This window comes from Canis aureus, chromosome 13 (genome assembly GCF_053574225.1).
Source record: "Canis aureus isolate CA01 chromosome 13, VMU_Caureus_v.1.0, whole genome shotgun sequence".
NCBI classification, from domain to species: Eukaryota; Metazoa; Chordata; class Mammalia; order Carnivora; family Canidae; genus Canis; species Canis aureus.
In genome coordinates, this window is record NC_135623.1 from 21,626,846 (window position 1) to 21,653,577 (window position 26,732).

The 26,732-nt window shown below is 41.9% G+C and overlaps 1 long non-coding RNA gene across 4 annotated transcripts in view; it reads right to left on the reverse strand.

Moving 5' to 3' along the window:
• Nucleotides 1–16,858: 16,858 nt before the first annotated feature.
• Nucleotides 16,859–26,732, reverse strand: part of LOC144282075 (uncharacterized) — a 63,505-nt gene continuing 53,631 nt past the window's right edge. For all 4 annotated transcript variants that reach the window (XR_013350435.1, XR_013350432.1, XR_013350430.1 and 1 more), the window contains one exon: nucleotides 16,859–17,042. This is a non-coding gene — a long non-coding RNA (uncharacterized LOC144282075). The remainder of the gene's footprint in view (nucleotides 17,043–26,732) is intronic.

Below are 26,732 nucleotides of genomic sequence, written 5' to 3' on the forward strand. Positions count from 1 at the left end.
ACCCAGAATTCCTACCCCCTCCCACCCTCGCCCCCACCCTCTGCACGGAATTTATCAATGTTGTGTTTTAGCTTAAAAAACGCTAGAAAGGGATCCCTGAGTGGTGCAGCGGTTTGGCGCCTGCCTTTGGCCCAGGGCCTGATCCTGAAGACCCGAGATCGAATCCCACGTCGGGCTCCCGGTGCGTGGAGCCTGCTTCTCCCTCTGCCTGTGTCTCTGCCTCTCTCCCTCTCTCTGTGTGTGACTATCATAAATAAATAAAAATTTATTAAAAAAAAAACGCTAGAAAATTTTGCCTTTGAGTCATAATGTTCCTTTAAAACTCTAAAAAGTACTGCTTTTTTTTAAAAATGTTTTTTAATTTTTATTTATTTATGATAGTCACAGAGAGAGAGAGAGAGGCAGAGACACAGGCAGAGGGAGAAGCAGGCAGAGGGAGAAGCAGGCTCCATGCACCGGGAGCCTGACGTGGGATTCGATCCCGGGTCTCCAGGATCGCGCCCTGGGCCAAAGGCAGGCGCTAAACCACTGCGCCACCCAAGTTACAGATTTTCTTTCCTTCCCCAAATTGGTCCAGAGAAATTGACGTTATAGGAAGATAGGCCATTTGTATGGCTCCTAACAAACCTCTGTCCATTCTCTCAGCTGCACCTCTTTCTTCAACCCCATTTATATTTCAACAGTCTTTTGCCCCCTTGTACCAAGGAAGGTCTGGTAGAAAAACTGGTGGCTCAGGTCCTGGAGCAGCTGCATTGGTGTTCCTTCCCCTCCTGACCCTATAGGACTAGAACTCAAGCTCTCTTTGTGCTTCACAGTTTCCTGACTGGATATTGGGCCAGAGGAGCCCTCTGTAGGCATTTCTGGCCTCACACACAATTGCGTGAGATCGCTGGATTGAGGAAAGTAGGAGTCTTCTGAGACTTCAGCTGGTGGCCCTTGAAGGATTTGAAAAGGGCATTTCAAGAAGGGTAAATGGCATGAGCAAAAAGATCCCTGACGAAGGTGAGCCAAACCCTCAAAGGAGCAAAAAGAGCATAAGGTCGTGGAGACATTTGGGATGGATGCTATGGTTCCAGGCATTGTAAAGGAGATTCCTTCGTCCTGGAGCCTGATGTAAGACCACTGAGTATTACATCATTGATAGGTTCATTGGCAAGAGGAAGAAGGATGTGATGGAAGGACAGGGCTGAGAAAAAGATGTCCAGCTGTGTGTTCCATCTTGCAGCCAGGAAGGCAGTACCCAGAAGCTGATCAGCAGTGGTAAAAGTCTACTCTGCAGACTAGTCGATTTGAGAACATGGGTTCCAAAAGCCAGGTAGACCTTGGGTTTGAAAACTACTTCCAGGGGCACCTGGGTGGTTGGTCAAGTGTTGCCTTCAGCTTGGGTCATGATCCCAGGTCCTGGGATTGAGCCCCCTGTCGGGGTACCCCACCCCTCATCCCCTCCCCAGCCAGCAAGGAGTCTGGTTCTCCCCGTCCCTCTGCCCCTGACTCATGCTCTCTCTCTCTCTCTTAAGTAAATAAATAAAATCTTTAAAAAACCTCCCAAAACAAAAGCAAACTCTACCTCCAGTATTTAGTAGCTGTATGACTTGGGGCAAGTTGCTTACTTTCTCTGAGCCTTAGTTTTCTCTTCTGTAAAAATGGGAATAATAATAGTACCTACTTCGCAGGTGTTTGTGATTAAATAAAATAGTATATTCTGCAGCCTGACAAGGGGTCCAGGATTTAGCCTGTGAACCTGGGCCTGGCTATGTGGGGTAAGGGCATACAAAGTGGGTTTCTATGTCACAAGGTGAGGGGCTGCAGTAGGACTCAGGATAACAACCACATTAGGACTACTCCTCCCTCTCTGGGGCTTGATCCCTGGGAAGGCTCTAGAAAGGCCCTGGCATTGGTGTGGATTCTGGAGGATGGGACCCTGGGAATAGGGTTCTGTGAGGGCTGGGGCAGCTGGGACTATCTTCTGTCCTCACTATCATGATCAGTCTCCAGGTGAGCAGCTCTAGTGCCTCCAGGCCTTTGGTCCTGCCAAAGGGGTTTCCACTCAAGGGCCCTGGGTGTGGACAGGGAACAGAAACTGGTTTTCTGATGCATCACTTCCCACCTGCTTCTGAGGGAGAGGACAGATTTCTAAAGGCCAAGTAGAGGGTGACTTAGAAAAGAAAGGGAGATCTTGGGGATCCCTGGGTGGCGCAGCGGTTTGGCGCCTGCCTTTGGCCCAGGGCACGATCCTGGAGACCCGGGATCGAGTCCCACATCGGGCTCCTGGTGCATGGAGCCTGCTTCTCCCTCTGCCTGTGTCTCTGCCTCTCTCTCTCTCTCTCTGTAACTATCATAAATAAATAAAAAAAAATAAAAAAAAATTTAAAAATAAAAAAAAAAAAGAAAAGAAAGGGAGATCTTGGGGATCCCTGGGTGGCGCAGCGGTTTGGCGCCTGCCTTTGGCCCAGGGCGCGATCCTGGAGACCCGGGATCGAATCCCACGTCGGGCTCCCGGTGCATGGAGCCTGCTTCTCCCTCTGCCTGTGTCTCTGCCTCTCTCTCTCTCTCTGTGACTATCATGAATAAATAATTAAAATCTTTAAAAAAAAAAAAAAAAAAAGAAAGGGAGATCTTAGTTAGGGCAGGTTGTCCTGCAAGGGTGCTGTGCTGGACCTTGATCCAGGATGCAGGTTGGGCTCTTTAAAGGCCAGACAGGGTGGGGGAGGGTAGAGGTGGTCATTGTCCTTAGTCTCCCACCTAGCTAGACTTCAGTTCCTGCAGCCCGGCTGGTCTCTGGGCTGTGACCAATGTAGGACCCCTGTCTCCTCATGGTTAGGACCCTATGGGACTTTCACATGACGTTGTACTTCCTGCCTGGCCGGGACTGCTTTGTTGCTGGGGCTAGAGGTGCTGAGGGTAGGCGCTGGAGGGTATGCAGGTCCCAGGTGTGAGGCGATGCCACTGCAGGAGTCCTCCTGCCACACCTGCCTTCCAAGAGCCTGTACAGCCACATCCCTCCTGCAGCTCTCAGCCTAAGCCGGGAGGCTGGCAGAGGCCCACTCTTCTCCAAAATCCTGACCTTCACCCCAGTCCTGTCTCTCCTCTCCCAGCCTGAAAAGGTGGGGCTGGGAACTAACTCACGCTGCTCAGGTCCCACCCCCCACTCCCCTCCAGGGCCAGGTGGGTGATTATCAGCTGTTGTTTTTTAACATGACCTCTGGGGGTCACCCTTGGCTTGACATTTTACAAAGGGTGGCCTGGAAGACCTCACAGAGGAGGTGACTTTTGGGTGTGTATGTGTATGTGGTAAAATGCACATGACAGAAACGCCTGGGTGGCTCAGAGGTGTGTCTGCCTTGGGATCAGGCCCTGATCCCAGGGTCCTGGGGTCGAGTCCCACATCGGGCTCCTTGTGGGGAGCCTGCTTCTCCCTCTGCCTGTGTCTCTGCCTCTCTTTTGGTGTCTCTCATGAATAAATAAATAAAATCTTAAAAAAAAATACACATACCATAGTAATGTTTACCTTGTTAACCATTTTTAAGTGCACAGTTCGGTTGTATTAAGTACACCCATCACCATCATCTATCCACTGAACTCTTTCCCTGTTCCCCAGATGAAACCCTGTCCCCATTAAAGAACTCTCTCCCCTCCCCCAGTCCCTGGAACCACTAGTTTACTTCTGACTACTCTGGGAGCTTCATATAAGTGAAATCATGCAGTATTTGTCTTTCTGTCCATCATTTCACCTTAAAAGGATTTAAGGTCACCAGTGATTTTCATGTTATTCAATGGACAATTTTCAGATCTCATTTCACTGACTCTCAAAAATATTTTATGCATTGTCTATTTTTTGAAATACTCTTGCCCTGGCTTTTAGAACATCACACCCACCTGGTTTTCCTTTGGTAGCATTCTCTCTCCTCTGCCTGTTTTTTTTTTTTTTTTTTTTTTTTTTATGATAGTCACAGAGAGAGAGAGAGGCAGAGACACAGGCAGAGGGAGAAGCAGGCTCCATGCACCGGGAGCCCGACGTGGGATTCGATCCCGGGTCTCCAGGATCGTGCCCTGGGCCAAAGGCAGGCGCCAAACCACTGCGCCACCCAGGGATCCCTCCTCTGCCTTTTTTTAAATGTTGGTGCTACTCAGGGCTTCGGTTATCATCTCCTTGCTAGATGATCCCCACATGTATGTCCCGCTTCCTAATCTTTATTCAACTGCTTTTTTGCCATCTTGATTTGGATATCCCACTGTCACCTCAGATTCAACATGCCCAACATTGTTCCCCTTTTACTCACAGGTACTCCCATATGAGCACCTGTCCCACTCTCTCCAGTGGTATTATTCAGAAACCTACATCATTTTTGAACCTTTCTGTTTCTCATCCCTCATCTCCAGCCAATCCCATGTCCCTGCCCATTTTATTTCCGCAACATCTCTCGACTCATTCCCTCCCTCTTCATTCCTCTGTACCACCCAAGTGCAGGGCCTCACTGTCTCTGCATCAACTGGATGCTACTAATTGCCTGGCTTTAGGTTCACCACTGTCCTAACCAGTCTCCACCTTGTAGCCAGAGTTAGCTTTGAAAAAATATAGATCAGGGCAGCCCGGGTGGCTCAATGGTTTAGCGCCGCCTTCAGCCCAGGGCCTGACCCTGGAGACCTGGGATCGAGTCCCACGTCGGGCTCCCTGCATGGAGCCTGCTTCTCCCTCTGCCTGTGTCTCTGCTTCTCTCCCTCTCTCTCTCTGTGGGTCTCTCATGAGTAAATAAATAAAGTCTTTAAAAAAAATAATAAAATAAATATAGATCTGATTATGTCGCTGTCCTACTTAAAAACCTTCACTAAGCTCTGGTTGCACATAGGATAAAGACAAAAAAAGTTTCTTCTGGCTGATTAGCCACTGACAACCTTTCCAATTTTTGTCGTCATTCCTCCACACTGCAGTTTCTTGATGTTTCATGCTGCCTCCCACTCAGAACTTTGGTCTTTGCTGTTCCCTCCTGACTAGAATAACTTCTTTCCCACCCGCCTTGACCTGGTTAACACTTTATCAATCATTAGGTCTCAGATGAATTTGTTTGAAGATGTCTTCCAAGACCGTCAAGACTTATGTCTAGTGCCTCAGAATTTATTTATTTATTTATTTATTTATTTATTTATTTATTTATTTTTAACACTTTATTTTTTTTTAATTTTTATTTATTTATGATAGTCACAGAGAGAGAGAGAGAGAGAGAGGCAGAGACACAGGCAGAGGGAGAAGCAGGCTCCATGCACCGGGAGCCCGACATGGGATTCGATCCAGAGTCTCCAGGATCACTCCCTGGGCCAAAGGCAGGCGCCAAACCGCTGTGCCACCCAGGGATCCCGCCCCGCAGGTTTTAATATAACCTCTAGGTGTCACTCATGACCTCTGCTTAACAAGGATGTGGCTGGGTACCTGGAAGGAGGGGCTGAGTAGGTACCCGCCTGGCCCACCCATCCAGCTGGGAGACGTTATGGGAAGCCCAGCTTCTTTCAGGTCTGACAACTACTCCATCTGCTCTGGGTCAGCTGCCTTGATAGGGTGACCAACCATCCCAGTTTTTCCAAGACTGAATTTCCAGTGCTCTCAGGATGTGGAAATTTCAGACCTAAAACTGGGACAACCCTGGGCAAACCATGGGCAGAGGGGCCAAAACCTCCATGTCTACATGAGACTAAGGTCTAGGCCTAGCAGGAGAGCTTAGCTATAACCCAACCTGGCCAAGTTGATAACAGCAACACTACTGGTGGGGTGACCTTGCAGCCCAGTGGTTACAAGAATTTTGGGACAGAAAATATATATAGTTTTAAAATTATTATTTTATGTTATTTTTAAAGAAAATCTGAGCTTTTCCCCCCAAAGCACTGATTTTTAAAGAAGATATTATTTATTAATTTGACAGAGACAGAAAGAGAGGGTACAAGCAGGGGGAGTAGCAGGCAAAGGGAGAGGCAGAAGGAAGCTCCCTGCTGAGCAGTGAGGCCAATGCAGGGCTCAATCCCAGGACCCCGGGACTCCAGGACCATGACCTGAGCTAAAGGCAGATGCTTAACCAAATGAGCCACCCAGGTGCCCCAACTATATATACTGAGTATAAAGAGACCCACTTATATCTGACAATGCTACCATTGCTTGAGTGCCACTGGGCATAACACACTTACATATATTGTTTCTAATCCTCACAGAAACCTCAAGAGTACAGAAGATAATTCCCCTTTTTGGGATGAGAAAATAAGACTCAGGTTAAGTGACTAGCCTAGGTCACACAGCTGTTAAGTAAAATGGTGAAATTCAAAGGAGGCCCCACCATAGGCTGTTGTCCTGACACTAAGTTGTGTCCTCACTGAGGAGCCAGGGTTGTGTTTCCGAGAGTCCAGGATGAACCCAGTCAGTTCTTATTTGATTGCAAATGGACATCTGGACATGGGAGAAACACAGGTGAGGAGCCATCAGGAGCTAGCATGAGTGAGAGGGACAAGTGAGGGTTAGGAGAATAGGTGGAATTTGTAACAAGGGTCATGCTCAGCACTGTAGCTTGCTCAAAGTTTGGGCTCAGTGAATGGTTGCAATTAATGATCTAGCCAGCCACTTCCCTTTCCCAGAGATATGGTAAGGCTGAGTTTTATTTTCGCCTAGGTGGTTGTTGAGGAATTGAGCTGCTTCTGAATATTCAACAAGAGTTGGTTGTGTAGAATTACTAGCAGAGAACTACTTTGGTTGTGTAGAGGTATGGGCAGAGGCCTGGCTGGGCTGGGCAATGGTCAGAGCCCTGATGGGCACTCAATGGTCTGGCTGCCAGATGTTTACTCCATAGGAGGGGTAATAAGACTTTGGATTCCTTTAAGAATGTAAAGTTTTCTGACAAGACAGTGATTTGGGTTATGCCATTTCATTTTATTTCCTTGGTGATGTCCAAAGACTTTTAGGGTGCGAAAGCTGTCCACAGATGTGCCTAGCCTCTGGACCTAGTATGGCTTGGTGCCCTGTGGCCAGGTTCTGCCCATAGCTCCACTCTGCTAATCCAAGTCATCAGAGAGCTGGAACTTAAGAAAGTCTTCCCCAGAGCTCTCTGCTCTTCCCTAGGTGGCTTTCCAACTTCTGCCAGAGAACTGGGCCTCATACACTGGGCATAAAGGAGGGTTGGGGAGGAGGGAAACCATTAATAGTTGCTTTGTACTTTTACTTTGTAGAAATACCTCATATATTCCAGCTTGACTAAAGGGAGGAGGATTTTGTGAAATAGTCACCGACAGCATATCATCAAATTGATATGGGACCTCTTGCCAATAGCTCATGGAAGATAGTGACTTGGTGCTGTGGAAAGCACATGACTTTAGAATCAAACAGAATTGGGTTCTGCTACTTTCTTGCTGGGTGATCTTGGGAAAGTTACTCGACCTCTCTGAGTCTTGATTTCCTCAATTGGTAAATAGGAATAATAATAATGTCTATGTTACAAGTTTGTTTTGAGGTCTAAATTTGTTAACCAATGTATATAAAGCTCTAAATCTGGTATAAAAATATAACATTTATTGAGGGCTTATTATGTGGCATGCCATGTGTAAGTGCTCTATAAGCATAGCATGGACTCATATAGCCCTATGAGTTGTACACTTTTTTTTTTTAAGATTTTATTTATTTATTCATGAGAGACACAGGCAGAGGGAGAAGCAGGCTCCATGCAGGGAGCCCGACATGAGACTTGATCTCGGGACTCCAGGATCACGCCCTGGGCTGAAGGCGATGCTTAAACCGCTGAGCCACCCAGGCTGCCCAGTTGTATACTTTCATTGCCTATGCTTTATAGATGCAAAACTGAGACTTGAGGAGCTTGAATAACCTGCCCAAAGTCACAAAGCTGCTAAATAGCAGATCTAGGATTTGGACCCAGACAGTTTCCAGCTCAGGCATACTTAATTACCAAGCCATGATGCCATACAGAACAGGGCTGAATAAAGAAAAGCTATTATGATCATAGTAATTTAGTATTAAGTGCTTTTTATATCCATGGTGCTAAGTGTTAATTATTAGCATATTTGGATGCAACATTTATCCTTTTTGTTCCTATTTTTTCCACAGCCATGGCAACAAAGAGCCTTGTGCTTGCTACAGCAGAGCGTCCTGCTTTTGTCCGATCCAGTCCGGTGCGTCAGTCTCTGCAAACAACAAAAGATGTGGCCACCGGCCGCCTGTCCCTGCCCCCACCAGAGGAACAAGGGAAGCTGAGGCCTTTCTGACTGGAACCAAGCTAGAAGTGTAGCAGACAGGTACAGATTGGCAGACTGGGAGCAGGGCTCACAAAAGGGAGGTCATGCTTAATAAGCCTGATTAATTTCTTTGAGTGGCAACAATGCAAAGGGACAGGGGTGAAAGGAGGGACAGTAATTCATCCTGATTCCAAGGCACAGGAACGCTGCTAAAACCAACATGGGGATTTTGTGGAGATGCTGCTGGGGCCTGGAGGGGTTTGATGGGGCTCAGCCTTGGGGGCAGCTGAAAGGAAACTCAGTGAGTGGCTCATGGTGACCTAGTGAAGAGGAAACCCAGAGCAGGGACAGAGCACAACCTGCTCAAGCCATGTAACCAAGACACAAATCTGACCAGGACACCTGCCTATTAATTCCCTTCCAATGGCTTCCCACCACCTAAATATGGTATAATGTAAATGAGAGTGAAACAATAAAAACTCCATTTATTTGATACTTACCATGCATAGGGTACTTTACAGAGAGGAAACTGAAGCAGATAGCTGAAGAAACCTGCCTGGTCACACAATTACTAATATACACTGAGACTCCACCCCAGTCTGCTTTCATAGGCCCTGTGTTGACCCCAACCTAATTTGAGTACTGTTTTTAATGGTGGTTCTTTTCCATCAGACAGGAAGCTCTTCTGTAGCAGGTCCCATAACTAAATCTCTGCAATGTTAGCCCTCAGTAGATGTTGGTGATGCCGAAGCTCCGTGTCCTTTATGCTTCTTCCTCTGAACACTCTCCATAGATGAGTTCATCCAAGCTTTTGGCTTCAATTCTCAGTTCCTGGAGGAAGACTTCATAATAGGCATTATAATGACTCCTTAACTTCAACACCACCCCAGATGATTATTCTGAGTCCATCATATTAATATTCCATTCTTCTCACCTATAACTGGCTTAGGAATGGGGATATGCTCTGGTCCTTTCTAGTGAAGCTAAGGGGACATTTGCTGGGGGGCTTCTGGGAAAGGTTTCTTCACTCCTAGGAGAGCCCCTGGAAGCAATAATGATTCTTCTTCCTGGGAATGTTGTCAAGTCTGAATGTGGCCTGAAACTAATGCAGCCATTGTACTAACAGTGGAGGATGAAGCCAACAGCAAGGATGGCAGAGTGCAGAGCTAGAAGGAGTCTTTGTCCTTGACAGCACTCAGTCTGCCAATCCTAGAGGCCACCCTAATGCTGAAATTCCTCAAACAAGGGAAATTAAATATTGTCACTGCTGAAGCCATTGAGAATGGGCTTTCTGATATTTGTAGCAGAAAGCATTCTTACTGAGACAACTAGGGCAGCATTATGGCTTTGTGGTTCCCTTCCTCCAGAATGATTTTTTTAAATTATATTTCATGATTGCATTGGCATAAAGATGAATATATTAATATTGTACATTAAAACATCTTTGACTTAAAAGTTTGTTTTTCCTTCTGATTTAAAGAAGGTAATTTTTAAATTTTTTTTTTTTTTTTTAATGATAGTCACAGAGAGAGAGAGAGGCAGAGACACAGGCAGAGGGAGAAGCAGGCTCCATGCACCGGGAGCCCGACGTGGGATTCGATCCCGGGTCTCCAGGATCGCGCCCTGGGCCAAAGGCAGGCGCCAAACCGCTGCGCCACCCAGGGATCCCCAATTTTTAAAAAGATTTTATTTATTCATGAGATGACACAGAGAGAGAGGCAGAGACAGAGGCAGAGGGAGAAATAGACTCCACATAGGGAGCCTGATGTGGGACTTGATCCCAGGACCATGGGATCATGCCCTGAGCTGAAGGTGGACACTCAATCAATGAGCCATCCAGGCGCCCCTGATTTAAAGCAGATGAAAGCATTTTTTATGGATCCCTAAAAATATTGGAGAACTAATGTGCCTAGTGTGCATAGTAGATAGAATGGCCCTGGATAAAACTCCCAAATAGCCATCTCCAGTCCATACCTCCTTTTTGACCTTCAAGCCTTCATATCTAACTGCTTATTGGATAGTTCCACATGGGTGTCTTACCTCAAATTTAACGTACTTATGGCTGCACACATAATTTTGCATATACCTTCCTTTGTCTAGGGTCCCCTATCTGAAGGAACTATTCACCACCCAGATAGTTGCACCAGTCAGAAACCTGGGTCCTCAACCTCTCTCACCCCATGCCCAATCCATCACTAAATGCTGTCAATTTTCCTTCTGAAATGGCTCTTAAAAGCATTTACTTGCTTCCATTTCCACTCTTATCTCCACTGCTATTGTTCATGTTACCAGCATCTCTTGCCTAGATTACTGCCATGGATCCTAATGGTCTCTCGGCATCTCATCATCCCTGTAATCTTTTATCTACATTGTTCTCAGAAGGATCTTTTCAAATTGCAAACCTGATCCCGTTATCTCCCTGATTAAAACCTGCTGATGGCTCCTGTTGCTCTTGTGACAGAGACCCAAACCTTTAGCTAGGCTTCTGTGGCCCTGTCTAGCCTGGCCCCTGCCTCATTTTGCTTTTCTCTCTTACTCTGTGGTCAGCCACACGTTTTTCCCTTAGCTCCTCAAACACAAAGGCTCTCTCCCGCCGTGGGATCTTCGCACATGCTATTCTTCCATTTTCTACTGCTCCTTCAGTTTAAATAAACTTTTCCAAGGAAGCCTTCACTCTCACTCTCTCTCTGACTCCCCAGTCTACCTATGGGCATTGGGCAAGTTTCTTAACTGCCTGATCTTCTGTTTTCTCATCTGTAAAATGAAGATGGTAATAATGCCTAACTCATAGCTTTTTTGTGAGGATTAAACAGAATGATGAATGGGAAGCACTGTGAGGTCATACTGGTGCTGTCTTCTGCTTGGGCAATTGTCCTTCTCTCTGCCTGTCTTTCTAGATGGGAAAAGTAGTGGAGAGACACCCCCACCCACCCCGCACCGCCAATTCTATGTGGGAATCTTGGGGTAATACAGGCCCTAAAATGTGAGGGTTTTGAGGAAGAGCATCTACACAAGGACACTCAAAAACTTCTAAGTGACTTGAGTGAAACCAAGGAGCTAATTGTGCCAAGGAGTCATTGACAATGCCTGGATTGGGCAAGAGGTACTCAGAGAGAGGGAGAGATCAAGAGAACCTACAAAGGTCAGGGAGAGAGCGGAGGTCAGCAGGAGCACATCACATTTCTATCAAATCTCCAAATGGCCTGTAACCTCTAGAACAAAAGAACTTGGCTGCAATGGGGTCTGTATGTCAGGCAAACCTTGGCTTCCATCCCCACCCTATCACATATAGGCTGTAGGATCAGGAAAGTCACTTTACTTCTCTGTGCCTCAGTTTCCTTATCTATAAAATGAAGTTAATGAGCTTATTTTGTAAGGTTGGTAGGAGGATTAAATAGAACTGTATTAGTTTGCTCAGTCTGCCATGATAAAGTACTATACAGCTACCTTGATTTATTTATTGTACTTCGCTTTATCATGCTTTGTAGATACTTTTTTTTAAGTTTGAAGGTTTGTGGGAACTCTGTTGAGCAAATCTATTGACTCCATTTCTCTAACAACATTTGCTCTCAGGGCACCTGGGTGGCTCAGTTAAGCTTCCAACTCTTGATTTCAGCTCAGATCGTGATTTGGGTCTGTGAGATCAAGCCCTGTGTTAGGCTCTGCGCTGAGTGCTGAGGCTTGAGAGTCTCTCTCTGCCCTCCCCGCCCCCTGCTATACTCTCACTCTCTGTCTCTAAGAAAACCAAAAAGAATGTTTCCAACAGCATTTGCTCACTTCATGTCTCTGTGTGATATTTTGGTAATTCTCACAATATTTCAGGGGTGTCTGGGTGGCTTAGTCAGTTAAGCATCTGCCTTTGGCTCAGGTTATGATCTCAGGATCCTGGGACTCAGCCCTGCATCGGGCTCTCCACTCATCAGGGAGTCTGCTTTTCCCTCTCCCTCTCCATCTGTGATCTCTCTCTCACTCTCTCTCTCTCAAGTAAATAAATAAAGTCTTTAAAAAAATTATCGCAATATTTCAAACTTTTTCATTATTATTATATTTGTTACGGTGGTCTGTGATCAGTGATTACAACTCACTAAAAGCTCAGATGATGGTTAGCATTTTTAAATTAAGGTAAAAAAATATAAAATATATATATACCTTAATTTAAAAATACATATATATATATTTTTTAATTTTTTATTTATTCATGAAAGATACAGAGAGAGAAAGGCAGAAACATAGGCAGAAGGAGAAGCAGGCTTTCCGCAAGGAGCCTGATATGAGACTCAATCCCGGGACTCCAGGATCACACCCTGAGCCAAAGGCAGATGTTCAACTGCTGAGCCACCCAGGGGTCCCTATATATTGTTTTTTAGACATAATGCTGTTGCTCACTTAAAAGACTATAGTGTAGTGTAGACATACTTTTATATGCACTAGGAAACAAAAAAACTTACTTGGCTCTCTTTATTGGAATATTCACTTTATTGCAGTAGTCTGGAACTAAACCCACAATATATTTAAAGTAGAACTTTATTGCAGACTAGGTAACTTAAACAACAGAAATTTACTTTCTCACAATTTGGAGGCTAGAAGTCTAAGATCAAGGTTTCTGAGAGGTTGGTTTCTTTTAAGGCCTCTCTCCTTGTTGATAGCCATCTTCCTCCAGTGTCTTCCCATTGTCTTTCCTTTTTATGTGTCGGAGTCCTAATCTCCTCTTCTTATAAGAACAACAGAAATATTGGACTAGGGCCTTCTCATAGGACTTCATTTTACCTTAATTATCTCTTTAAAGGCCTTATTTCCAAACATGGTCATATTCTGAGGTACTGGGGACTTCAACATAAGAATTTTGGGGGTCACACAATTCAGCCCACAATATAGACATATATCTGTAACTAGCAAACAGCAAAGACTCAGTTATGCTAATTACCTTTGTCTCTAATTGGAAGAGCAGACAATGGCAGTGGACTCAGAGTCCCAGAGTTCTGGGACAAACCAGATGTTGTGGAAGACACAGAAATCCAGGACACAGTCCTTGCCTCAGGATCCAAAGGCTTTGATTGGGATGTTAGCTCCTGTCAGGAAAAGACAATAGAAAGCAGCCTCCGATGTGAGCAGGGTGAAGGATCAGACAGTTTGATGTGCTGTGGGACACCCAAGAGGAGCTGCCCATGAGCCATTGGATGGATACCTGTGGAGCTTCAAAGACTGTTCTGGTTTGGTGATGTAGATTTGGGAATCACTGTAATAGAGATGAAGCTGTAGTAGAAATGAGGGATAATATGGCATGTATGGAAAGAAGAGGGCCAAAACAAAGTCCCAGTTTTTTGGGAGAGAGAATTTGATTTGCCCAGCTTGAGTCCAATCACCTGGGGTTAAGGGGTGAGAGCCAAGTCAGATAAACATGGCTGCTGGGTCCCAGAGCCCCAACCTTGTAAGCAGACGTAAGAAAGGTCATTCTTCGAGAAGGCAATTGTTAAGCTGATGTGGCATCAAAAATATGGCTACCAGAGTATCATCCAGTTGAGTTGGCACTCACATTTAGTAGGCACTCAATAAATATATGCTGAATCAATGAATATAAAAGTTAATGAGTTAAATAACAAAGGACTGAATAATCTTGCCACAGACTTTTTTGTAACATTGTTTTTATTGACAATAATGGACATACTATAAAATTCTCAATTTTAAGGTGTACAGTTCTGTGGTTTTTATTTAGTATTGGCACATATTTTATTTAGGTTGATTTCATGTTTCCTTTCATGAGTCACATGATTGAGTCCTGTGTGGATATAGAGGCAGTATGATCCCCCATCTATAGTTTTTCTTACTCAGAAGGTAGTCTGAGGAAAGAGACCCCTCTCCCTTCTTTGGAGGATGCTCAAGGGCAGGAACTGGTAAGGCTACAGGTGGCCCTGGCCAAAGTAAAGCCGGTAAATGCCAAAAAACCTCCCAACAATGGAGGCTGGCATTTTAGAGCATGGAAAGGACTAGAAAGAGAGTTCTTATTCCTTATACCTTCTGTTGGAAGAGTAATGACCCCTCAAAGAAACATGTGTCTTAATCTCTGGAACCTGTGACTATGTTATATTATATAGCAAAGGGGAATTAAGCTTGTTAATCACCTGACTGATTATTAGGTGGGCCTAATATAATCAGAAGGGTCCTGAAAAGTGGAAGATGGAGGCAGAAGAGGAATTAGAGGCAGAGAAAGGGATATAATAATAGAAGCATAGGTTAGGGTAATTTGATGCAAGGGCTTAATCCCTCTTTGATGGCTCTGAAGGAAGAAGGGAGCTATAAATCAAGGAATGAGGGCAGCTGGAAAAGGTAAGGAAATGGATTATCTTCTAGACCTTCCAGAAGGAACACAGCCCTGCCAATAACCTTCATTTTAGCCCAGTGAGACCCATTTTGAACTTCTGGCCTCTAGAACGATAACACAACAAATCTGTATTGTTTGAAGCTGATAACTTTGTGGTGATTATAAAAGCAGTAGGAAACTAATATACCTTCCTAGCTAATTCCTAACAGGGGTAACAGGAAGATCCACTTTTAGATTTTTGATCCCTTTAAATTGTTCTCTATATTCTCTAAGATCTTCGAAACTTTGTCTTCATGGGTCCCATTTTTCCCTTCAGGCAGAGGTCCCTTTGGGGATGTTGCTGAATCTTTAAGCGCAAGAACATGTCTACCCAAGTCCATCTGTCCTCCCAAGGCCTGTTCCAAATGCCACCTTCTGCTTGAAACCATCATCATTTTCCCCAATGGATAATCCTTCTTCCTCTCCATCCCCGCAGCACACTCCTCACTGGGACACTTGTCACACTGTCTTCTATATTCAGGATTTTGTCTCAACTCCTCTAGGAGCTTGCATCTTGTTTGTCCTTTGCTTTTTTAAATTGCCAGCCTTTGTAATCAGGAAAGGGGATGTACTTTGTTCCCAGTTTGGGGAGAGAGCTCAGCAAGAGATAAAGAACAGAGATGTGTTGTTTTCCTAGGACTCTAATCTCAGCTCCTTGTTCCTGCTAGCAGATGATGTCAGCCACCAGAAAAAGGCAACAATAAATCCAGTGCTGAAGGCCAGCCAATGGCTGCTTTACTCACTGTACTGGTTATCTCCTGTACCCAGCTCATATCCTCTAGGCCCTTCTTTGACACCATCATTGCTGGGGAACCAACTTTACACACATTTCATGTGACAGCACCTCATCTCAGCTCCTCTATATATCTCACTTTCTGTCTTAGGGCTTCTGTAAGAACCACCTGGCATTCTTGCTGGTGCTCCTAGGAAGTGTGAGGGCTTAACACGTCATGAGACAACCCTTGACCAAAAAGAGATGGGAGTTGAAGGATAAATGCTCTTCCCTTATGACCTATGGGGAGACAATAAAGGTGGTTTTCCACAGCTTCTCAGAAGGTTTCAATAGATCAAGCCCCAGTTTCCATAACTGTGATCAACTCAAGCATACACTTTTTTTTTTTTTTTTTAAGGGAGAGAGTGAGGTTTTGAGGGCAAGGGGGCAGAGGCAGAGGTAGAGGTAGAGGGAGAATCTTAACCCTAAGATGCCAACCTTGTGTCTGAGGCTGTACTTGTATCACATGACTGGACTGACCAATATTAAACAGCCTGAGGCCAATTTGAGTGTCAGCCTTGTAGGTCTGACCCAAATACAGAAACTGTAGGAATCACTTATCTTCATCTATCCTTTCACCCAGATGTAGCAGCCTTTGAGTTCCCTATTCTTTTTTTTTTTTTTTGAGTTCCCTATTCTGAACATATTTTTGGACTAAATGCTAAGTCATCAATGATTTCAACAAAGGTATGAAGAGGCCTAGGCTATATCTTACTCATTTTGGGATCTTTTGTAGTTTATTACATGTATCAGGTGCTCAATCTGAGCAAGCTGAAGTACCACACCTATTACATAACTCCTCTCAGTGTTTCTAGATAAATCGTGGCTCTTTTTGCCTGCTCCTGCCTGACACGTACTGTACTGTATAGTAAAATGATAGTAGTATTTATTGAGCACTTAGAATATTCCAGATAGTAAGTGCCTTATGTACACTATCCCAGTTATTATTAATAGCCTTCCTGTATAATAGGTCTTCTTATTATCTTCATTTACAGGTGTGAAAATTGAGGCTCTGAGAGGTTAAGTCATTGCCTAAAGTTGTATAGTATGTAAGTAAATAGTGGAGCCAGGATCTGAATTCAGCATTTCTGACCCCAGAGCTCTCTTAGTCACAATGATCTGGTAAGCAAACAAAGACTATTGTATAAGGACAGACATGTAGATCAATGGGATAGAATTGAGAGTCCAGAAATAAATCCATATACCTATGGTCCACTGATTTTTAAGAATGCCAAGACTATTCAGTGGGGAAAAGACAGTCTTTTCAACAAATGATGCTGGGACAATTGAATATCAATATACAAAGTAATTAAATTAGACCCCTAACTATCACCATGTAAAAAGATTAACTCAAAATGGATCGAAGACCTAAATATAAGAACTAAAACTATAAAACTCTTAGAAGAAAACATAAACATAAGTCATATCGATGTTAGATAAGGCAATGACTTATTAGCTATGACACCAAAAGCCCAAGCAACAAAAGAAAGGAAGAGAAGTTGGAAGAGAAGTTTATTTTTTTTATTTTTAAATATTTTATTTATTTATGATAGACATAGAGAGAGAGGCAAAGATACAGGCAGAGGGAGAGACAGGCTCCATGCCAGGAGCCCGACGTGGGACTCGATCCCGGGGCCCCAGGATCGCGCCCTGGGCCAAAGACAGGCGCCAAACCGCTGAGCTACCCAGGGATCCCTGGAAGAGAAATTTAATTTATCAAAGTTAAAATCTTAAAAAAATAAAAATAAAAACAGAATTAAAATCTTTTGTGATTCAAATGACATTACCAAAAAAGTGAAAAGACAAGCCACTGAATGGAGAAAATACTTTTAAATAATATATCTGTTAAGGGTGTAATATTTAGAATAAAGAACTCTTTTAAGTCAACAACAAAAAGAAAAGACTTGAATTTAAAAAAAAAAAAAAGATTCTATAAAAAATATTTTATTTATTTATTTATGAGAGACACAGAGAGAGGCAGAGACACAGGCAGAGGGAGAAGCGGGCCCCATGCAGGGAGCCCGACACAGAACTTGATCCTGGGTCTCCAGGATCATGTCCTGGGCTGAAGGCGGTGCTAAACTGCTGAGCCACCTGGGCTGCCTGTAACTGAATTTTTTTCTACAAGGGCAAAGGATGTAAATAGACATTTCTCCAAAGATACATAATATCATTAGTCATTAGGGAACTGCAAATTAAAATCATAGTGGGATACCACTTTGTACCCACAAAGATGGCTATAATAATATTTTTAAGTGGAAAATAACAAGTGTAGGTGAAGGTGTGGAGAAATCAGAATCTTCATACATTGCTGGTGAGAACATAAAATGTAGCAGCTGTGGAAAACAGTTTGGAAGTACCTCAAAAAAGTTAACAGAGTTGCCATATGACCCAGCAATGCCACTCATATGTATGTACTCAAGAGAAATGAAAACTTATATTCACACAAAAACTTGTATGTGAATATTCATAGCAGTATTATTCATAGCAGTCAAAAAGTGGAAACAACCCAAATGTCTATCAACTGATGAGTAGATAAAATTTGATATTATTAATACAATAGAATATTCTTCAGCCATTAAAAGAAACGAAGTACTGAAGTGCCTGAGTGGCTCAGTCAGTTACACATTTGACTTAGTTTTGACTCAAGTCATGATCTCATGGGTTGTGAGATTGAGCCCCATGAGGGGCTCCATGCTCAGTGGGGAGTCCACCTGAAGATTCTCTCCCTCTGCTCCTCCCCCCACTCATGCCCTCTCTCTCTAAAATAAATAAATACAATAAATAAAATAAACAATAAATCTTAATAAAAATAAATGAAGTACTGATACATGCTACAACTTGGATGAACTTTGAGAACATTATGCTAACTGAAAAAAGCCAGACAGAAAGGTCACATATTATATAATCACATTTATATGAAATTTCCAGCTTAGGCAAATCCATAGAGACAGAAAGTAGGTTATTGTTTGCCTCTGGATTGAAGGGGAGTCTCGGTCCCTTTCAGAAGAACCATATAGAATTGTCACAAGTATATAATATGAATTTTCCTCTTGAGCCCTTTCTAAAGATAACCTGATATCATTTACTAGAGTGACAGCACAGGAGAAAAGGAAATACTCAGAACTTTGACAGATGGTTAGATAATACCTTTGAATTGATGTTAATTCCTGGGAGCCCAAAATGCCATTGTAAGCCACTAAAGTATGGGACCAATTGGTCCATGGATCCACCCTGTAGTTATTTCTCTAGTTCCTGAAGGAATAATTGTAATAGACATACTTGACCAGAGGCAAAATCACTACATGGGCTCTGTAATCCATGGGGCAAGGTCATTATAGTAGAAATAGCTATGTGGAAGCCCCTGGAAATTCTTCCTACCAAGATAGTAAACAAGAAGCAATGGTACATTTCTGAGGGGAAATGCAGAGATTAATGGAACATCAAATACTAGAAACATGCAAGAATGGTGATATTTAGCATTTAATTCACTTGTTTGGCCTAGGCAAAAGTAGAATAGATTTTGGAGAATGACTGTAGATTTCAATAAACTTAATTAGGGTGTGACTTCAATTGCAGCTCCTATTATTTTTCAAGAAGATTTTATTTATTCATTTGAGAGAAAGCACAAGCAGGGAAGTGGGAGAGCGAGAAGCAGGCTCCCCAGTGAGCAGGGAGCCCGACGTGGGGCTCAATCCCAGGACCCTGGGATCATGACTTGAGCCAAAGGCAGATGCTTAACTGACTAAACCACCCAGGTGCCCCTGCAGCTCCTATTGTAAAAGAATTTCTTTACTGGAACAAATCACGAGCCCCTAGTACTTGTTACGTGACTAATTCTTTCTTCTCTACACCAGGTTGTAAGAACAACCATAAGTGGTTTACTTTTTTCTTTAATATTTTATTTTTAAGTAATCTCTCAATTCAGCATGGGGCTTGAAGTCATGACCTTGAGATCAAGAGTCACATGCTCCACTGAGCCAGCCAGGTGTTCCTAAGTGGCTTACTTTCACCTGGCAATGTCAACAGTACACATTTATTTATTTTAAAAGATTTTATTTATTTATGATAGACATAGAGAGAGGCAGAGACACAGGCAGAGGGAGAGGGAGAAGCAGGCTCCATGCCAGGAGCCCGACGTGGGACTCGATCCCGGGACTCCAGGATCGCGCCCTGGGCCAAAGGCAGGCGCTAAACCGCTGAGCCACCCAGGGATCCCCAACAGTACACATTTATTGTCTGTCTCAGTGCTACATCAGTTTTCAATTTCTGCCATATTTTAGTTAGCAGAGATCTTGATTGTTTTGATAGTCCACAAAATATCACACTTGTCCATTACGCTGAAGATATTATGCTGCTTGTATCTGATAATTGGAAACTAGTGGTTAATTTGGAAGCCTTATAAGATATATAGAAACATGAAGTGTAAGAAAAACCATAGGGTCTGCATCTCAATGAAGTTTCTGGGAATCCAGTAGACTGGATGGAGCATGTTGAGATATCCTTTCCAAGGTGACAGAAAGGTTGATGCATAGCCTACCATGACAGAAGAATCACAACGATTGGTAGGCCTTTTTAGATTTTGGAGGTAATATACACCATTTTTTGAATTGGAATTATCTAAGGAATAACCCATAAGGCTGCCATTTTAAAATGGGGAACAGGGCAAGAAAAGACTCTGCAACATGTCCAGGCTGTAGAGTAAGATGTTCTTCTATTTGGTTCTTATGATCCTTCAGATCCAATGATACTTGAGGGTCTCCGGCAAATAAGGATGGTGAATAAAACATTAGGTAAGCACTAGTAGGAGAAATATAATATAGACCTCTAGGATTTTGGAGCAAATCTATGACCTTTCATCATTTACCCCAGTGCTTGTTTAATGAACTCATGGATAATGTGGCTATGATGATAGAGATGAAATACCTTTGTGGGCTCAAAAACATGGACTTCCCCTTAAGGAAGCTGACTTAACTATTGTGACTTTTGAGTACCTAATCTGCTAACATGATGTCAACACTAAGTCCCCAGTATGGCAGCATTCCATAGCGGGGAAAGCCAACTACCTGATGGCAGGCTGAATACATCATATCTCATCCATCCTGGAAAGGTCATAAATTCATCCTCAAGGGAAAGAATATATTTTGATATGGATTTTCCAACCCTGCTGGTAATGTTTTATCAGCTCCACTGTCTGTAAACTTTCTTGAGAATGTCTTATCCACTGTTATAGTATTCTGTCCATAAGTAGTACGCTCATGCCTAAAAAATCAGCTGGTCTTACTACATATGCCATTACCTAGAAGTAGCTAGCTCAATGAAAAGGTAGAATGGATTACTAAAGATTCAGTTTTGATATTATCTGGGAGAAAACACTCTGAAACAATGTGGTTCTGCAGTATATGTTTTGAATCAGAGATAATTTTATAGTACTTTCCCCCCATAACCAGAATACATGGGTCTAGGAATCAATGGCTGCAAGTAAAATGCATATTTCACAAGTGAAATGCTCATTTCACTATTTTTTTAAAAAAAGATTTTGTTTATTTATTTATTTAGTTAGTTATTTGAGAGAGAGCATTTGAGAGGGAGAAGGAGAAGCAGACTCCCCACTGAGCAGGGAGCCCAATGTGGGACTTGATCCTAGGACCATGGGATCATGACCTGAGCGGAAGGCAGACGCTTAACCAACTGGGCCATGCAGGAGCCCCTCATTTCATTCTTATACCCAATAACCTACTCACAGCATTTTTACTTTCCATGTTATTGACTTCTAGCTTTAATAGTTTGGAGGTATTGTTCTCAAGTGAAAAATGCTTCTGCACAGGAGGGTTCTAGTTCCTCTGTGTGCTAGCACTGGCCATGATGCCTCATGGAATAGTGGTGATGACTTGAGCATATTTGAGACTCCCTCAAGGCTAGAAGTGCTTATTGTTGGGACATCGTCTTCTGTGCCAGAAGCTTGTGTGTGGAAAGTCTCCCAGACAGCAATGGGTACCAAACTGTTGTAGGTTGTTTCTGGGTTGGGTTTAAAGTTGATGCTGCTTATGGTTTGGGTTTATGACTTGGTATTTTCCTTATTATGTTCCTTAATATGTAACTTTGTATTATTGGGGAGAATTGGGTCAGGAAATTGTCTTTCTGCATTGTTCCATCATACCCTTAAGCTTGAACTTCCCCTACCCCCTCAAGTAGCAATACTCATGCTTCTGCCAACGTACTCAGATTTTCTGCTGCTCCTTTTGTTCCCATTGTAACCGTTTAATAAACCAGCATAGGTAACCCAGTCTCCTAGGTCATCTGTCAATCTAGTTGCCCATGGACTTGTATGTGGGCCTGAGCCAGTACAATGTGGGTTATATCTGTTAATGTGATGTCATTTATACCTATAGATTGGTGAGGTCTAGGGAAATTCTGGTATAAAAATATTTCCAAACTGAAAGTTTTTCTGAGAGGCAAAACAAAAACAAAAACAAAAACAATCAAAACAAGACATTTGCCAATATTGGCACATGAAATATATATTTCCAATTTATATCTGAATGGTTATACGCCTTATGTATTAGTGCTGACTGCACACATCAAGAATCCTTCATGGCTATGGACATGATATTCTTGCATTTCCTAGCATTTTCTGCCCAGAAGTTCTCTGCTCCCTTATTAAAAAGAGTTGCCCATTAAAATTCTCAGGAGAATAATTGTTGCAAAAAGTATTAGTGGCATTGACTTTAGAAAGATTGTCAAAAGAGCAGAAGGGTAGTTCCTGAATTAATTGCAAGCCATACTTTTGTAGATTACACTGATATCTCTAAATAAAACATTTTGAATGTTTGTACATCTGCTGATAAGTGAACATTTTTGATCTATTGCATGTATCAAGCAACAGTTTGATTTTTGCCATCTTTGTGGGTACAGCACTGTTAGCCTAACTGAATTTTTTTTGTGCATTTTGCTGATATTTTACATAAGTAAATGGAAAATGAAAAGGTGAAATTGTTGGTAGTGGTGATCAAATGTGTATGTCTTATAAACATATTGCAGTTGAGATAAAATGGCTACCGTCTGGTTAACCTGAAAGTGCTGACTCTTTATTCTCACTTGAATGCCCATTAGTGTTAACTCAGTTCATTTTGTGTTGATTTTAAAGGGAAAAAAATTAAAAAATAGTTTAAAAATGCTGGAAATATATCATCAGAGATATAGAGATTATATGCATTTATATATATTTATACATACACATAAATATATATTTACATATATATTTGCTTATTAAAGATAGATCTGATCTCTTTCCCTTCCTTGATAAAGTTAAATTTTCATACATTTAGCTTTTATACAAGATTTTATGAACAAATCATCTATGAAAAAAGGGTATTTACTGCTTATACATTTTTCTGGGATGCCAATGATCAAAACTGATAAAGAACCTTGAGGTATTTGGAACAGCAGAATTTTTTCAGATTCTAAAAGGACCACAATAAGGACGCCTGGGGTGGCTCAGTGGTTGAGCATCTGCCTTTGGCTCAGGGTGTGATCCCAGGGGTCTGGGATCAAGTCCTCCATCAAGGTCCTTTCAGGAAGCCTGCTTCTTCCTCTGCCTGTGTCTCTGCCTCTCTTTCTGTGGTAATCATTTCACAATATACATAAATCAAACCATCATGCTGTATGCCCTAAACATACATGGTGATGTATATCAATTATTTCTCAATGAAACTGGAAAAAATATATAGTTAATAAAATTGCATGACAGGGCTCAACGACAATAGTAACAATAGTAGTAGTAGTAGTAGTAGTAGTAGTAGTAGTAGTAATGGTAGTAACTTTTGTTTAAGCCCCTGCTGTGTTTCAGGCTCTATGCTTGCTATGTCACAAATCTTATCTTATTTGGTTCTTACAGTCATTAATTGAAGTAGTTAATATGCTGTCCCTCCATTTTATAATATAGCTTTGTAGAGTTCATAGAATTAAAACGACTCATCCAGTATGTAGAGGCATTTGTTGATTCCAAAGTCCATGTAGTAATCACTACCTTGTATATTCTCCTGTTTGCTCAACAGTCAAGTTTGAATAAGCCTCTTTTAGAGTCAGATTTTGACTAGATAATAAAATCTGTGTAAGCAAAAAGGCAAGAATCTCTGTGTATTGTGGTATAAATAGATAAAACGTTTTCAGGAACAAGAAATGATAAACATATTGAGAATAGATATCTTTCACATTTATAATGTATTGAAAAGGGAACAACAAAACACCCAATACATTACAGGTTATTGATATGACATTTTGGAGAAGACTGAGGCTGGTGAAACATTTGCTTTGTTAACCTGTAATGGTCATAGGAATGCTCTGGGTGAATAGAACTAATAGCATAATAAATAACTATCATAATATCACTGCCATATTGCATTATCTGTTCCCCCTTAAGACTGAATCTAAATGAATGTGTGCATTCCTTTCTCTAATTTGCTTCTTACTTCCAATGTGAAAGCAGCCCTTTTCTAAACAATCTAGAGAAGAGTGTTTAAGAAACTAAAAGCAGGGGGCTCAGCTGGTTAAGTGTCTGCCTTTGGCTCAGCTGCTTAAGGGTCTGCCTTTGGCTCGGGTTATGATTCCAGGGTCCTGAGATCGAACTCCATTTTGGGCTCCCTACTCAGTGGAGAGTCAGCTTCTCCCTCTCCCTCTGCCCCTCTCCTTGCTTGTGTGTTCTCTCTATCTCTCAAAAAATTAAATCTTAAAAAGAAAGAAAGAAAGAAAGAAAGAAAGAAAGAAAGAAAGAAAGAAAGAAACTGAAAGCACTGTGTTAACCAATAGCTCCTGTTGCAGCTATTCCACTTGCAGAAGCAGAAATGCAAACTTAAAAATGTTGCCCAAATGACAATGTGCCAGAAAGGTCTTTAAAAAAATGTTGCACAGACCACAGGGAAGCAGCTGGGTTTCTGACAAGCAGCATGCTCCATTCTGGAAATGCATCAATTAAAGGACTTAATGAATATGAGGAAGGAAAGAAAAGCATGTTCCAATCTTGGCTAATCTTCAACTTGGAGCAACCAATAAAAATTTTAGAGACAAAGCAGAAAAAGCAGAAACTGGTGGCAATGGTAGCTTAGAATATAAGACCCATTAAGTACTCGTACTGGGTGTTATGCTATATGTTGGCAAATTGAACTCCAATAAAAAAAAAAAAGAATATAAGACTCTTTAGATTAAATCCAAGTAAATTTTGGTCTATTTTTCCTGAAGATCTTTTCTGGAAATGAATGCCATTTATTTTTGAGAGTTGAAAAGACATAATTAATGTATTTATTCAGTCAGCAATCACATATCAGGTGTAGAACATAGTGATGCCTGAGTGAGATTTGAAGTTGTATATGCCATGAGGGGAATTGGGAGGAGTGTATGGGCAGTTCTGGGCAGAGGGAACAGTATATACTGAGGTACAGAGGAAAGGCATATGTTGATGTTAAGGAAATGATATTCTCTGTGTACTGGGAAAAATTGCTCTTCAAAAAAAAATCATGGCTCATTTTCACTTTCAGGACAGGAATAGCATTCATGGCACAGATAGTTAGTTCTTATTGTTGAGGAAAACAATGTATGAGTTTTGGGAGGGCCCAGAAATGCCTGGAGGAGAGGAGGACTGGAGATAACAGAACTGGTCTGCCAAAGAAAGCAAGAAATGAGAGGAATTTGGAGTTTTGGGACAACTAGGGGAATAGGCCTGGGCACCTCAGAGTAGAGCGGTGAAGAAAAGAAATGAAAAGATGGGAAAGCTAGGTCTAAGGAAGAACCATGAGCAAAGGAGTTGGAGAACAGGAGAATCAGTGAGAAGGAAAACATGAGTCCTTCCCAAAGGATATACAAAACATTGGGAAGTCACAAACTTCTACATTCTGTGGAGAATTTATTGAGTAATTTGTATTTGGATATTAAAGAGTAACTCTAGTAGACTGGGGGACTCAATATGATAGTTGAATTACATCTACTTTGCTAAATTGACATCATCTTTTATTTGTGAGTTTTGACTGCTTTTACTGCAAACAATACTTTGTTCTTAAGGTTCTGTAGCTTATTGGCTCCATTTTTTTTTTTTTGTTTTTTTTTTTTTATTGGCTCCATTTTTAAAATATTTTAAATAATTTAAAAAGTTTAAGTTGGTGATTTTGTAATTTTCATTTTGAAGTTAAGATGTTTTAAAACATAATATACAAAATATAGTAATCTTGAACAAATAAAATTATACATAATACAAGTTAATGTTTCTAACCGAACAAAAAAGAATTTCAAATGTTTAAAACCTCCCCAAATGTCTAGTTTAAAAAACAAATTCTCTATTATTTAAATATTTCTTGGAAATTTACAAGTCTGATTTGTAGGCTGAATCAGTTCTTTGATTTAGAGGAAGGGCATTATCGACAAAGGATGAAATAAAATAGCTGTTACTGTCTCTCTGTTTCATTAGTCCTTTACAGTGATCCATCCAGGCTGTGTACTCTAGGGGCTATTAAAGTGTATTCTCCAGGTTCTTCATCTTATCCACAACTAGTCCAATCTATTCTGTTTGATTTGGACTCTCATGTCTCTGGGCCTGGATGCTTGGTTCTATGCTCAATGTCATGAAATGAGTTAGACAGAGGTTCAGAGCTTAGAAAAGAGGTCTAGGTTGGAGATAAAAATTTGAGTTGATACATAGCTGGTTATTAAAGGTGTGGATGTGGATGGGATTGTTTAGGGAAAAACATTTGAGTGAGATGAGAAGTGCAATAAAAACATTTAGAGCCCAGGTCAAGGAAAATGAGCCAACGAAGAAGAAAGAGTAGATGGTTAGTAGGAGAGCAACCAAGAGTGTGTTGCCACAGAAAGTATGAAAAAGTGTTTCAAGAAGGAGAGAATGATTGGCTGAGTCAGATACTGCTGAAAAATCTAATAAGATGGCCACTGAAAAGTGTCCATTGGACTCAGCAATATGGAGGGAATTGATGACCTTGGTGAGAAAATTTTGATGAAGTAGTGAGGGTAGTAGCTGTTAAGAGGATATTATATCAAGGGAGGGATTTCCTAAAAAAAAAAAAAAAAAAAAGGGAGGGATTTCCTATTCTATGTGGAAGGTCCTAGCCCATGTTGGAGTGCTGAGCCCATGTTTGATTGGTAACAATCCAGTAAAATATGTATTAGTTAAGATAAAGCAGCTGCTATATAAACTATCCCAATTATTCATAATGACTCAAACATGATAGAAGTTTATGTCTTGATAGCTTAAAATCTAAAGCAGTTAGGTCTCCTTCAAATGGCACTTCAGGACCTAGATTTTCCTTCATCTTGTGGCTCACCCATTGTCAACAAGGCTTCTCTGGTTCCAAGCTTGTCTGCATCAAGCAACAAAAGGGAAAT